The sequence below is a fragment of the Microchirus variegatus genome (genome assembly GCF_963457635.1).
Source record: "Microchirus variegatus genome assembly, chromosome: 18".
In the NCBI taxonomy this organism is placed as follows: Eukaryota; Metazoa; Chordata; class Actinopteri; order Pleuronectiformes; family Soleidae; genus Microchirus; species Microchirus variegatus.
In genome coordinates this window covers 11,673,900-11,688,494 of record NC_139819.1, presented here as the reverse complement: position 1 = coordinate 11,688,494, position 14,595 = coordinate 11,673,900, and the positions used below count along the sequence as shown (strand labels likewise).

The 14,595-nt window shown below is 40.5% G+C and overlaps 1 protein-coding gene across 1 annotated transcript in view; it reads left to right on the top strand.

Moving 5' to 3' along the window:
• Positions 1 to 14,595, top strand: part of sh2b3 (SH2B adaptor protein 3) — a gene marked incomplete at its 3' end in the record, with an annotated part of 47,219 nt that overhangs the window by 16,528 nt on the left and 16,096 nt on the right. The window lies entirely within an intron of this gene.

Genomic DNA, 14,595 nt, shown 5'->3' with positions numbered 1-14,595 from the left:
CCAAATATGTTGAACTCTTTCTTTTTAAGGTGTGTCTACACAGAGTGCTCATGATTTTGAGTTCAAGGACTTCTCCATGAGTGGCTGCAGGATTTCACCAAATGATCCATTGTTGAAATCAGTTAAAGGGGTTGAAGCTAGTTCAATTTGCATTTAACACTTTATCATATTTTAATTCCTGATTTCTGATGTACCTTTCTATTTTTATGATTTTTATCTTGCAAGCAGGCAACAGCAGTGCTGCAGGTGTGCTGCGTCGTCAGAATGTGGCCAGGTTTTTCTGTGTTACTGTTTTTCTCAGTAGTGCACATGACTGCTTTTTACATGATAGTGTTTCAGTATTATGTGTGTGCAGTTCTTGCAAACATGTGTTGCTCTTCTTCTGGGAACTGCACAGCACTGAGGCATGTAACAGCTGGTAGGATCCTCACTTTGTGATTTGTGTCTGTGCAAGATTCAGTAGATTTCTTTGTTCATCAGTGAAACCTGATGACCCAGACACCTTTTGAAGGGATTGGAAGTTTGCCGGGCTGCGTTATTGCTAAAAATTAGAATGCATCAGTGAAATGTTAAATAATTAGTAATGTGTTATTTGCATTACATAAAGCCTTCACCAAAGCTTGAGAACAATGAAGCTAATTGACAATAAAGACACTAATTAAACTACAATTCATTTCAGTACGTGGCCTGGTCATAGTTTTATTTTATTTTGCCTCATGCCTCATTTTTTTACAGTGTGTTTGGCTTCATTTTCATTTTGGACATTCATTCTCCAGCCAAACCCCTGGAGACTAATGCCGGCATCAGACTACACAATATTTTTTCTCTTTCACAATGCTCACCGTGTGAGATTATCAATCACAGTGGCATGGATTATTGCCGTGTATTTTGGTCGGGGGACTGGCAACACTGCAAGTATGACCCTAACCAATCATCGTTCCGTTCATGACACTGGGCAAGTTCATTGGTCATCTGGGATGCGGGGCAAGAAGTGCCGCCACTATTTCTTGCCAATATTTATTTTATTTTTTTTTACTTTGTCATGGTAGTCCCTCGAGGAGACGTCAAAGAGGAAGGTCTGCTGTTGACAAAGCTCAAGGATTTTTTGTTTGTTTGTGGTCAATATTCCACCTAAAAGCAGTAGCAGCATCCCTCTTCCTCTTTGCCAACGTTATGTCTGTATGTCACGCTGTGTCAGAGCACTCTGTTATCTCATTGGTCAACGTCCCATAGCATGTCGTAGGAGCGTCGCAGACACCAAACCAAAACCAAGAAAATGATCTATATCTATAATGAACCAAATATGTGATCATAACAACTGTTTGTGTCTTGGATGCATGTAAGTATATATACAAGTTAGTACTGTATGTATGAGCACATAGTCTTTACGGCATGTTATAAAAGGAAATCACGGTTGTTCTTGGATACATTCATTTAATGTAATGCCTGACAACCATTATTTTTGATCGACTGACTGATAAATAAGTGGCTTGGCAATAAAAAATTTTATTGCCAAGTTTGTTTAAATAATATAATGCAATATGTGCTGCTGCTGAAAGACCTGCCCTTTCAGTTTAATCTTAAATCTGACCTTTTGGCTGATAAAGATCACAAGGTTGCTATAAAAAGATTAGATTAGATTAGATTACACTGTATTGAGCCCACACCAGGGAAATCCACTTTTTACAGCATCAGAATTATGACCTACAACTTGGTTTCCATCCATCCATCGATTACTGCTTTATCCTAATTTGTTTTTCAAGCATGTTGACGTCCTCTGCATAGTTTCCTCAAGATCTGGGCTGTTTTTTTGACATGTAATTTGTCAATGGTTTGAGCAGCAAAGAGCCAATCCCACACACCTCGACTATTCTGGCTTAGCAGCAGAAATCACAAGAAGCAGATATTATAAAATGTGTATGGTTTCGAGTAAATAAACACATATTGTGACAGGTTTAATTTGGATCGCTTGAGTCTAAAATGTCAGTCTGAAAAAGCTAAAACAATGTGGCCTGGAAACATTAAAAGAAAATTGACTTTCAAGATGTTTTAGTCGACCTCAAGTTGAAACAGGACAGACTGATCTCACGCCGTCTGTCCTCGTCTTTGATGACACATCTTCCTCACTGCGGATGCGTCTTACTAATAATGACTCCTGCTGTAGCGTTTTTCCCCGTGTCTCTCTTGATCGGCCTCATTACGTTTCTGGTTCAGCTGACTGGAGCACATGTGTGCAGAGGTTTAGTTAGTGGTATGTGACAGGAGCCAAATTAACGCTGCGTGTTGCCATATGAGAAACTGAAGTACAACAAGTAACACAGAACAGATGGACACAAGAGAATGGTTGCTGGAAAAGTATTTTCCACTGAGGTTGCAAACTTCTCATTTAGTGTCGGTAAGAAAAAACAGACCGTGCAATGACAGAAAGACACAGCATAGATCCAGAAAAAAGTGGTATATACAAGAATGACTTCTGACTCAAAATGCAAACTGTAAGGTTACAAATGAATATTCCTAAGAAGGCTTATACATTCCTATGTTTTTGTTCAAACCAAGGCTAGAAATTGGTCCTCACATGAGCGGATAGAAAGAGGAAGATGTTGATTTCATCATATCTGTATATAAAACTATGTGAGAGAATGCACATACAAACAGTGAGGGGAAAACAGAACTTCATGAGCAACATGATACATAGTGTAGGCAAATGCAGACACCAGCATGAAATGAGACCATGTGGGAAAGATTAAGGCTGGAGGAACAAACACACACACACACACACACACACACACACACACACACACACACACACACACACACACACACACACACACACATAGATGAGATGAGTTGAGAGGGGTATGATTAAGATGATGTCTACAGGAGGTCTGAGGAAACATGTCCGCCATCAGACTGCAGCAGTCTGTGGGAACGACTGAATACCACAATTTTTCCTGGCAAGATGCAAACCTCGTCTGTAACCTTGACTACTGAACGTCACATGAAAGGGAAAAGCAGAGCTCGTGCTTGCAAGACCACTAACTCAGGAGAGACAAAGTCATAACGGAGTAAGGTTAATGTCGCGACTTGAAGAAAACTGTACAAATACAATTAGAAAAGCAACACAAGTAGTGTCAGTCCGGGCTCATGGTGATGCTCAAAGGCCAGCGTTAGACACAGAGACCAGATAAAGAACTTAAGGTCAAAGTCTTGGACAACACTGAGGACATTGTGGAGACTTCTGTTGACTTCAGCTGACACTGCAAGATTCACTTCTGCAATACAACAAGTTACATATCCCTGTATTGTTATTTTTCCTCATTTCCTCAGGACATCGACATATTGAACTAAACTAACTGTTTGTGCGGTTGATGAATAATAAGCCAAAGAAAATACAGCAAGTGGACTGTCTCCGTGAAGAATCGAGGCATCAAAAAATTTCTCACAACTCACTATATCGTCACTATGCTTTCAAAAATCTTTATTCTCTTAAACCACTATAGTGGTGAGGCCTTCACAGCCTTGTTGTTTGAAAGCTTTTAAATTGTAGTAGTGCATCTAAAACCTTTTGCTCTACAGCACAGACCAGCATCCGACGTAGCGCTGTCAATTATACGCACATTTCGGACTATTTTATGCTGATCACTTTTATCGTAAACTCTTCTATTAACCTTACAATGAAACAAGAGCGTCGTACACTTCTGTCTTGCAGACTGCGTGCTGGCATCTGATGAAACAAAGGATCACTCACTAAAAAAACTGAACTTCCTGAGTCTTATTTCATCTTCACGCCCTACCTATAGCATTTATACACCCTCTGGTGTTTTAAAAAAACATTCTATTTTCAGTGTGAATGTTGCCAAACACTTAAGATTGTACAGAAGTGAAACTACCCTTGGCTTTTACGGTCGCTCCAATTACAGAACAAAGCACGCATTTGTAGGGACTTGCCCTTGAGAGAGGCATCTTTCACAGATAAAACCCTGGTTACTTCTCTTTTTAAGTATTTAAAATGTTGTATAAAATCTTGAAGGTTTATTTCACGAAATGGCGACTTGATTTACATTATCGGCTTCAGTGCAGCTTCATCTCCTGTGCTCAATTACATCACTGATGTTACAGCTGATGCAATGGGTGCAGTATGCAGGCATGCACGCTCTCACACACACACAAACTTGCGCACAAAGCCCCCAGAGGTGTTGTGAAACCCATAAAATATATACTCTAAAAGGACAATCTGTTCAGTCAGCAACCCAAACATATTTCCACCTTGTTTGTTTAAATGACTTCCTCTGAACGCACACACTCGTTCTTGTCTATATTCAAATATGTACATGCTCGACCACAGCTCTTTTTCCTTTTAAGGTCATTCTGAGGGCCTTAACACTGCCCTGCCAAGATTACACACACACACACACACACACACAGGTTTGCACAGCTATTTTTCTGAGGAAACTGAAGTTCAGTTCATTTGGACAACCTGTACCATAATAAGTTACAGCCTAACCGGAACCATAACTTAACTTCACCACAATTCAAATCTTAGTCCTAAACTTCACCAGTTCCTCAGAAATGAGGTTCTACCTCATTAGGAACCAGAGCTCAATGAGGAATACCGGTTCTGCCAAGGTCAGTGTTTATGTCAGAAAAGTTCCAAAAGAGGTAACAAATCCACGCACATACAAACAGAAACGAGAGGGAGAAAACTTTAAGCAAGCAATGCAATTGGGCTAACTTGAGCAACACTGCAATCAGCCAAGAGGATCCTGCCAATGCATTCCCATTCTGAACAAAAACGCATGCACATGTGTACTCGCACAAACGCACGCACTATTCTGGCTCTGTCATCAACTGAATTGCTTCACGCACACATAGTTAGGGCTGCAGCTGGCTGAGGAGTTGTGGGCTGCTAAATTTAAAACACTGCGAGCACACATGCAGACTCGCAGCCGCACTCACACACACACACACTTTTCTCATTGACCTCTATTTGTGCCAGAATACACACTCGCACACACCCTGAAGAGACTGAACTCTGCTTTCAGTGACCTTATAGATGGTGACGGCTGGCCAGCAAGACCAACAGTCGACTGAGCCGCTCTGATTAGTGGTTTGGGGGGGATCTTAGGGGACTGGGTGTGCACGCACATGTGCAGCTGCCCCCATCTGGAAACATTGCATGGTTTTATGTCATGAGATCTCGTGTGAGGAGTCAAGCATGCACATTAGAGAAAATGGTGGGGGGGACAAAAAGACATCGTGCAGTGCTGTGAGACGCTGTCCTGCAAAGTTTAGGGGCACAGTGAGTGGATCTCCAAAAAATAAGAGTTAATTGTGACTGTTAAAGTGATGTTTTTATGAAGACGTAGCAGGATTGAAAGTTCTGACGAGCTGAGGCAAACCCCAAACAAACAGGAAATGAGCACAAGAAAAAAAATGTGCCATATTACAAAGAAATATGACTAGGAATAATCAGTGTGGCACAATTGATTAGATCTATGATTACGGTTTCCTCTGGTTTCGTTAGCGAGGTGAAAGGTCAAAGCAGCATCTTCAAAGGGTTTCTCAGTGTACAACAGATAAAGACACAACACTGACATTGCTAAGAATTGAAGATCAGCTATCTTTATTTTTTTTTTCCCTTTCTCAGTCAGTTTAGTTGCCATCCAAGGCCTGGACAACATCCACAAGCACATTTCACTCAGCGCGTCAGCCTCTGTTTGCACCCCGTGTTTCGAGCCGAGATGAGATTTTGTTTCATTTTATGTCACAAACGTCTTTCGATCTCACCCACAATATCAAAGCTTTTCATCTTTTCAGGGATCTAGTTTCAGGAAGCCTAGAAATTATTTCTTGAAGTGACTGACTGAGTCATGTAATGAATACAGATGTGTGTGTGTGTGTGTGTGCGTGTGGGTGCATTTGCGTGCTTGTGTACTCATAAAATGAATGAATGTATGCTCACCATATGTGTATATAATGTGAAAATCATTTAACCAGTCCATGTGTTTTAAGCAGACACAATAAAAAAGTACAATTTTAATAAATGACAAAGCGTGAGAGTAGATTGTTGTTTGTCTGTGGTTTATTAGACGGGATTACTGCTGATTTCTGTTTTTTTAGTTTCTGATCTGTCTGAGCATGTCTCCCAATCATCAGCTCTCTTATCTTCTCACAGAGTTTAGTTTCAAATAATAACATCAGGGTTTGCTTCTGTGCATAACTAGTGGGGTGGTTATGTGCCCAGGGCAGATTATGGGACGTAAGCATTTAAGAAAATGTTCAAAATCTTCGTTTCATTGTCCGCCCGAGATTCGATGAACAGTATCCAGTATCCATTTTCAGAATTTGCAAGTTGTTGTTAGTTGCAACAATTTTACAGTTAAAAATTTTGCTTTTGGTGCCTTTTTTTGCCCCAAAGACAAAAGAAGCAGCCAAATGCAATTATGTTGTGTAAATAAAGCATGAAATATGAGACGGTTTGAAACAATATAGCCATAACATGGCTTAAACAAAATAGGTACTGGTAAAATAAGGTTTTGTTAAGCATTCTGTTGCATATTTTAAAGGGGACATATTATGCAAAATCAATCATCCATCCATCCATCCATTATCTACTGCTTTTTCCTCCACCAGAGGGTCGCGGGGGGTGCTGTGCCTATCTCAGCAGACATTGGGCGATAGGCAGGGTACGCCCTGGACAGTTCGCCAGTCCATCGCAGGGCCACATAGAGACAAACAACCATTCACTCACACTCTCACACCTACGGTCAATTTAGAGTGACCAATTCACCTAATCCCCATATCGCATGTTTTTGGACTGTGGGAGGAAGCCGGAGAACCCGGAGTAAACCCACGCACACACGGGGAGAACATGCAAACTCCTTGCAGAAAGGCCCTTGTTACGAAGTTGTTCCAAACGGGGCTCGAACCCAGGAACCCGGGTCTTCTTGCTGCAAAGGCAAGAGTGCTAACCACTACACCAACCGTGGGCCCCAAAATCAATCAATTTAATCATTTAAATCCATATATTTGGGACTCTGGAGTATGAAAAAAGTCTCACTAATGTTTTTGTGGTCCTCCTCAGTCTAAGTACAGGAGATGAAACACGCGATTGTTGACTTCCGCGCTCATTGGGACGTCACAATGCGCTGAATTCCTGGAATTGTTGTCTCGCGGAGCTCCGCTTTGTCCGTGAAACACGCGAGAGTGCTGGCGAGGGAAACGGTATCAGAAAACCAGAAGTCTGAAAAAAGTTCTATTCTTGGCTCCACAGTGCAGCACAGAGTTCTACACAAACTTCTAGCCTCAGAGGATTTATCTGATACATGTTATACATGACGGCAATGTGCCTGCTAGAGCCTGCAAAATGATCACTTTTCCAAATGCTAAGTGCTGTTAGCTCCCAGTAGCCTCTGTGGCTGATGTCATTTCCTGTCCCTTAAGTTCGTTTTACTTTTTCTTTTTTCTTTTTTAAAGGTGGACCTAAAGAGATACTACTAAACAGAGCGTTCTGAACAGGGCTGTTTTGGCAGGGTGATTGAACTGCTGTGGTGCTTCATCCTAATAGTTTTTTGACCAAAGCATGTCACAGACATGTTCATTAGGACAACAGGGAACTAGGTTAACTTGGAGAAATAAGGTATAATATGACCCCTTTAACTATTTAGTGCAGTTTACAAATGACTCAGGTTCAAGGCCTTTCTGCATTGAGTTTGCATGTGTGCGTTGGTTTTCTCTGGTTTCCTCCCACAGTCCAAAAACATACAGGGGGGTTAACTGGACACGCTAAATTGACCGTAGGTGTGAATGTGAGAGTGAATGGTTGTTTGTCTCTATATGTTTGCTCTGCAATTGCCAGGGTGCACCACACCTTTTGGGGATAAAGCGGTAGACAATGAGCGAGTGAGTGATGTCTTGACCATAGAGTGACCAAGCTCCTGTGTTGCTAGCTGGTCCAACTGTCACATTTGAATACTGTCTGAATTGCCGGAGCCTGTATACATCTGTTGTGGTTTTTGGTCTAACATGCTGATACTCATTTTAACACTTTGCACCTTTAAGTCCCTGTACACCACGCTTACATAAAACTGGGTTTGAGGGATTCAGAAGAAAACCGGTCTTAAATCATCGTCAGCAGTACTGACTCTTGTTAGGAAAAACAGTGAGTCATAGAGTGATTCAACATTGTTAGAAACCCACACATTTCAAGAGAAAAACACTTGAAAAGGCTTGCGAAGAACCACAACCTCTCACATGTTGTCTACAGTCACTAGATAAAATGTGTATTTTCTCAAAAGGTACAAGAGGTAGAACGAAGCAAAGATACTCTTAACCCTTTTTACTTTAATACCACTGGTTTCTGGTTTTGCTTGTCTGTGTTGTGGCCAGTCATAAAATGCACGACATATGATATGATTCATGTTCAGATTTGTTTTTGAAAAGCTCGTGCTGGGGGCAAAATCCACAAATTTATAGCCCAGATCCGTCTTGGTGATGAATATGTTTACATAAACCACACCGCCTGAACTGCTGTTAGCTGCTCTATGACCACAGTTTTATTTTTTCCTTTCCTTTGTCTTTCTTTGTCTATATTAAGGAGAAATGAACTCGGTTTCAAAGCAAGACTCCAAATATAACTGTTGTAGTACAATCTGCTGTCTAATCCCGAATTGTATGTATACCCAATTTGGTGGAATCAATCGAGTTTAAGCTCTCGTAAAATGCACCTAATTTGTTTCTGTGACTTTTATCAGAGGCAACATGGTGGTTAAGTGGTTAGTAGTCGCACCTCAATATGGCAAACTTTCCAGTGTACATCCTGCCTTTGCATATGGGTCTACAATAGGGTTGAACGATTTTCTATAAATATCTCATTAAGATTATTTTTTTAAACTGAAATTGCAATACGATAGGGAATGGTCCTTTTTACACAATTATGCTCATTCTCATTTAAATAACATGTTTAAAATGATTACTGTGTGATATGTTGTGCACAAGCTAAGGCTGTTTGTGTAGTGGGTCAGTGGCTCTGCTGTTTTTTCTAGTGAGGATGCTTGAAGGTTCATGAGCGTCTGATTTGCGTCAAACTAGAAAGAGCTTGTGGACCTCGTGGTTTCCCTCTTTGTGTCATCAGACGTGCTGTGTCTGTGCTCTCAGCTACAAGTCACATCGTCTTCTCTCAGTTTCTGCTTTGCCTGAGCAGTGGAGGATATAGAATTTGGTGAATGATGTTGTTTTTTCTCTCTCCCCCATCTTAAATGGATTGTGAAAGGATGTGGAGATAAAGAGACAGTGCTGTCAAGTCTGAGCCCATGATAATGAATTCTGCCAGAGTGGCCTCCTTTAAAAAAAAAAAAAAAAATCAAGTTCATGTTGCTGCTGCTCCACGTGAGCCTGTTTAAATGTCTTGGGTCTTGTTTATGAGTAAGGAGTAGGAAACTGACAAGCACACACATGCAGCTGCAGGTTTAAATTGCAGAAATGAGCTTCCTTTGCAGGGTGCTGTTGCTGGGAAGAAAGTGTCAGGGCTAACAAGCACAATAACATATATATATATATATGTATAATGTATGGATTAAATTTGGGGCAAAATACTTGCCATTATTAAGAAGAAATGTACTATTTCACTTCATTTGTTGCTTTAATTTTATTTGTTTTGGTTTGGTCTCAAGAAAATGTTGTTCTGTCTGAGAGTGGAAAATGTCTGTTGTGTTGCAAATGAGGGGTGTGTGTGTGTGTGTGTTTGTACGAGTGATGAAAAAAATCAAGAGAAACATCGAAAGGAAGTCGAGTGGTTAGAGTCATGTGGTCAAGATGTTTGTCAGATCTCTTGTTCTACCTCTTTCCAGTTGTGTGTCTTTTCTGCAGGAGTTGTCATGTTGTGTGCGTGTGTTTTCATGTGTGTGTGTGTGTGTCTGGCTATATGCTGTGGGTGTAGATCAATATTCTGGAATGTGTGTTTTCACATTTGTTGAATCTGTCTCTCTCTATACATTCTGTATGTGTGTGTGTGTGTGTATACCTGGCATTCCTTATGTTGTAGAGACCTAAATCTGTTTACACAGTCACATTATGGGGACCTGTCTTCCTTATTGGGGGAAACAAAATCAAGTCCCCATAGCATGAATTACTACATTTTAAGGTAAAGTTACGGTTGGGTTAAAGGTAGGGTGGGAGATCCTGGAAAAACTGTTCACGGTAAGTCAATGCAATGTCCTCTGAAGTCATGGAAACCATTGTGTGCGTGCGTAGGTACATGTGTGCTTGCGTGTGTGTGACCTATGACCACAGTGCCAGTCCACATGACCTTGCTAGGTTGGATGTGGAAAGCCCCCAAACCAAAGCTGTGCAACATCGTCACCCAGCAGTTTTTAACTTGGACTGTGTGTTCCTTATTCATTAGTGGCCTGTGCACACCTAGACAAACACACACACACACACACACCTGCAAACTCTGTTACATCACCTATTACAAGTACTGTATGTGATGGAGTGAGCAGGGATAGGAATGGGCGATGTAAGCTAAGAATAGTACCACAGTATTTGCAATAACAATATTCAAAAAATTAGGTGCACTCTCACCACAAGGGGGCAGCAGCAGCAGCATGTGTGTAAACGTGTTCACACGTTTAGTTAGTGGAGATCTGAAGATTTACGGGATTCCTTTAATGCATCTCGTAGATGTCCCTTAAACCTTTCCCATACAAAATGACCTTGCCCTAATTTGTTTGCGCTATTTGTTACCCTGCTACACAAAGCTGATATTTCCCTTTCCTTCAGGGTCAGACAAGTCAGTGTTGGCACTACAGTATGTTTCGGCAACAGCCACTTTATTTCATCATAAGACATCATAAGTCTTTTCTAACAGCAAACTGAGGTTCATGTCAAGTCACTCAAACCCCAAACCAGAGTCCTTAGAGAAAGCAGTGACTTTAACTTGAGGTTACATGGGAGTTGTGGTTCCACTGCTGACTCTATTTGCAAGTTGTTTTGTGACTTTGGCGATTTCTGAGCTGTGTTTGCTGTTTAGTTTTGACTCTCTTACTTAAGTGCTCTGACCAATTTAGACATTTGCTGCTGGAAGCTAAACCTTGAAGGATCGTGTACTGTCCCAAATTACTACATTACACACTACCTAATGGTGGAAACATACATAGCTCCTGGTAAAGTTCTGGGTAGTCGTTCCTGCAGTGGAAACACACCTCTACTCTTTCACATTAATTACTAAGACTGGGGCGGTGGAGGTGGGCGAAATTTGTCCTGTCAATGTCATAATGGACTTATCTGATCTTCAGTTCATGAATGTGTATTTCCAAACACATGTACATGCCCTTGGTTCTGTTTGTATCAGTGGTGGTGATTTCTCACCAGAGGTTCGCCCTATTTTTTATGTTCTATTAAGTGCTGGTACTGGTGGACTTCTTTCGTATAAACTCTAGCAGTTTTCCATGGTTACCCTTTTCTTTATTGTCTCTTTTGACCAAATTCAGAGATTGCGACCAACTGGATTTTAAAGTGTTGTGATCCAGAAAGCATGCGCAGTCAGTGTACAGCCTGTGTGGACTTAATGGACCACAATGGAAATAGGCAGATGATGAAATTTACATGACACAGAAGAGGCAGTGGCAGAATCAACTGATAATGTCAATAATTGTTAGTTGCAGCCCTCATTGGTGTTTTTGTCCTTACCGGTTTTCATATTACTGTACTATAACTGTGGAAAAGGTATTACATGTACAGCATGTGTTATTCTAATGTGTGTACATGTGTTTATCCTCTTACTTTTCACTCCTCTCGCTTCCATTCAGCTGCATTTGAGGCACATCTCCAACCCCGCTGAACCCCAACTCCCTCGATTCTCTCTGTGCAAGTCGTAAGCCTGGTTTCCATTACGGGGCCAAACGGCTAGAATTTACTCATTATCTCAGCCTCTCAGTTTCCCCCGTTAAAAAAAAGGAATGACCAAAATGATTTGTCAGATGGATTTGAGCTTCTCACTGCGCAAACTGTGCCGTTTGATCCTGTTTTTCTAAACATTTACAGTTTGCTCTGGCCCCGGTGAGTCCCACTTGGCTTTGAGACTTGTGTGGAAAATGTTATCTTGATAAGATCTGACAAGATGGCCTTCCCTGTGTAAACCTGGTTCTGGCTCAGTGGTACCAGGAACTGTAGTCATGAGGGGCAAAACTGCACAATCAGGGTTATTTGGACACAATGGTGTGGCGCAGGAAAAGGAAGGGCAAGAGAAAGTTTTTCTTTCCCATTTTATGGGCTTGTCTCTGTTTCAGAAATGGGTTATTACGGTCACAGCGGCCCAGAGCTGCAGCTAATGATTGTTTTCATGATTAGATTCTGTGACTCTATAATTTACAGAGCGAGAGAGAGTGATGTGTCCAGAAATATTACATGATTTTTCTTATACTTTTTGATGATTATTAAATGTTTTCATTGAATCAAACATTTTCTGTTCATAATGTCATTTTAGCATAAATTGTATCAAGGAGAAAGACGAATCGCAATAAAGGCAAAGGAGTTCTGACTTTTTCATGCTGAAGAAAAACACAATGACTGGTCTTTTCCACATGTGCAGATACTGGACACACAAACGCACCCTTAACTGACCATCGCACACACACACACACACACCCATAACCGACACATGCCAGCAGAGTTGCACATGTATGTCAACATCCTCTGCACACTTAAACACACACACACACACGGTCATAAGAATTACATGATTAAAAGTATATAGTTAAAAATGTGTACTTGCATTTCCAAAATGATGCAGCACTGATTTATTGACAGACAAAAACTCTTAATGCATTAAACATTAAAACATTTCAAACAAAATGATTTCAAGAAAGAGAGGAAAAAAAGAGAAAAGGAAGGAAGTTTTAAATACTTGGAAACTCAACTGTACACATGCAGGTTGTTGACGCCACTACGCAAAAATCACACAATCTATTTTCTGTTTCTCAGTATTAACTGGTCGGCTTCTATGATATTGCACCTCCACCTTTGTTTGTCCAGGCTTGACTAACCTGGGATATATTATCTTTAATACATAATAATGTAGAATGTAAAATGTAAAATATCAATGCATATAGATTAATAAGAATTATTTTCTTTAACTTTAATCATACATGGATAAAGCTATCTTCACTCACATGGATACACTGGAGGGAACACACTGTTGTACACGGTGCTTAAAACACGCATTTTATTTCCAAATCTCTTAAAAAGTTACTACATGTCAGTTTTCATTGGAACATTTTTACTTTTATTTTTTTCAATCCCCATAATAATCACATTTTCAGTAGAAAATAGATCCTGTGACAGCTGTCCACCATCAGGTCCATGGAATTTTTTATTATTATTATTATTATTATTAACCAAAAAGAATGTTCCAGACTTGGTTATTATTTTATACATGACTCATATTTTTATGTTGAACGCCCTCTCTGCTATATTGTCGTTAATTCCTCGGATTAAGGGCCATAATATTAACCATGTACAGTGTAATGTGTTTCTATATGTAATAATTACTAGTAGAACTATATATTTATTTATATAACTTCCTTCTGTTTCTTCTCCTCCGCTATATGATTTTTCTTCGGCATTTAAATTTATTTTTACAGCTTCACTTCAAACGGGTCGTCAGTATTGTTCTGTGTTAATAATGCAGTAATAAATGGTAAATCCGATTTTTATTCTATGTGATTCTACCGTCAAAGATGTGAGGACTTTCTCCCTCTGTCAGTTTTGCTAATTGGTCTCTTCTCGGGGTGTAAAAGCCGCAGTTATTTCGTCTACGAGGAATTGCACTGAGTTCTGTGAATCTTGAGTGGGCTGTGTCAACTTCTTCACATACAGTATATCAGTCTTTCTGAGAAGTATGCAAGGAAGGACAGCCGCGCAGTGAACTGACACATTTATTCATTACTGACAGCTACGTCTCTGGCAGCTTGTGACAGGTTTCCAAGAACACGCTCATCTCTATCGGTGTTGGTAACCCTACAACTAGTGCTCTGCATGTGGGTTTGTGCGGTGCGCGTACGTGCATGCCTGCGAGTGTGTGTGTGTGTGTGTGTGTGTGTGTGTGTGTGTGTGTGTGTTGTCCACATCCTCCGTGATGCCACAGATAAAGCTGATTGTGAATGTGATCACTTATAGTGATCTCTGCTTTTGCACATTTTACCAGAGATGAGTGTGAACAGAAGGTGACTGTCAGTTTTTCTCAGCGGTTGCAAAATTTCAAAATGTTAAAAAAAAAAAAATCACTTAAATCACAACCAGAAACATAAACTTGAGGTGGTGGCTCCTAGTTTATTTAGTGCTAATTTATGTATATTACAGTACAGTACTTTGCAAACATCTCAGGGCAACAACAGCTTTGTTGTTGTTAAATGTTGCTACTGAAAGTTGGTCTTATATAGCAGATATTGTTGTTGACAAAAAGAAAAAGAACAAACACATATTTTTTAACCAGTAACACCAATCAGGGATCCACTCCAGGTTTTAACCCTTTAACACCGTTTGCGCGAGTGCACTTTGCATTGCAGTTGCACTTCCACGACAGTTTGTGCCATCAGA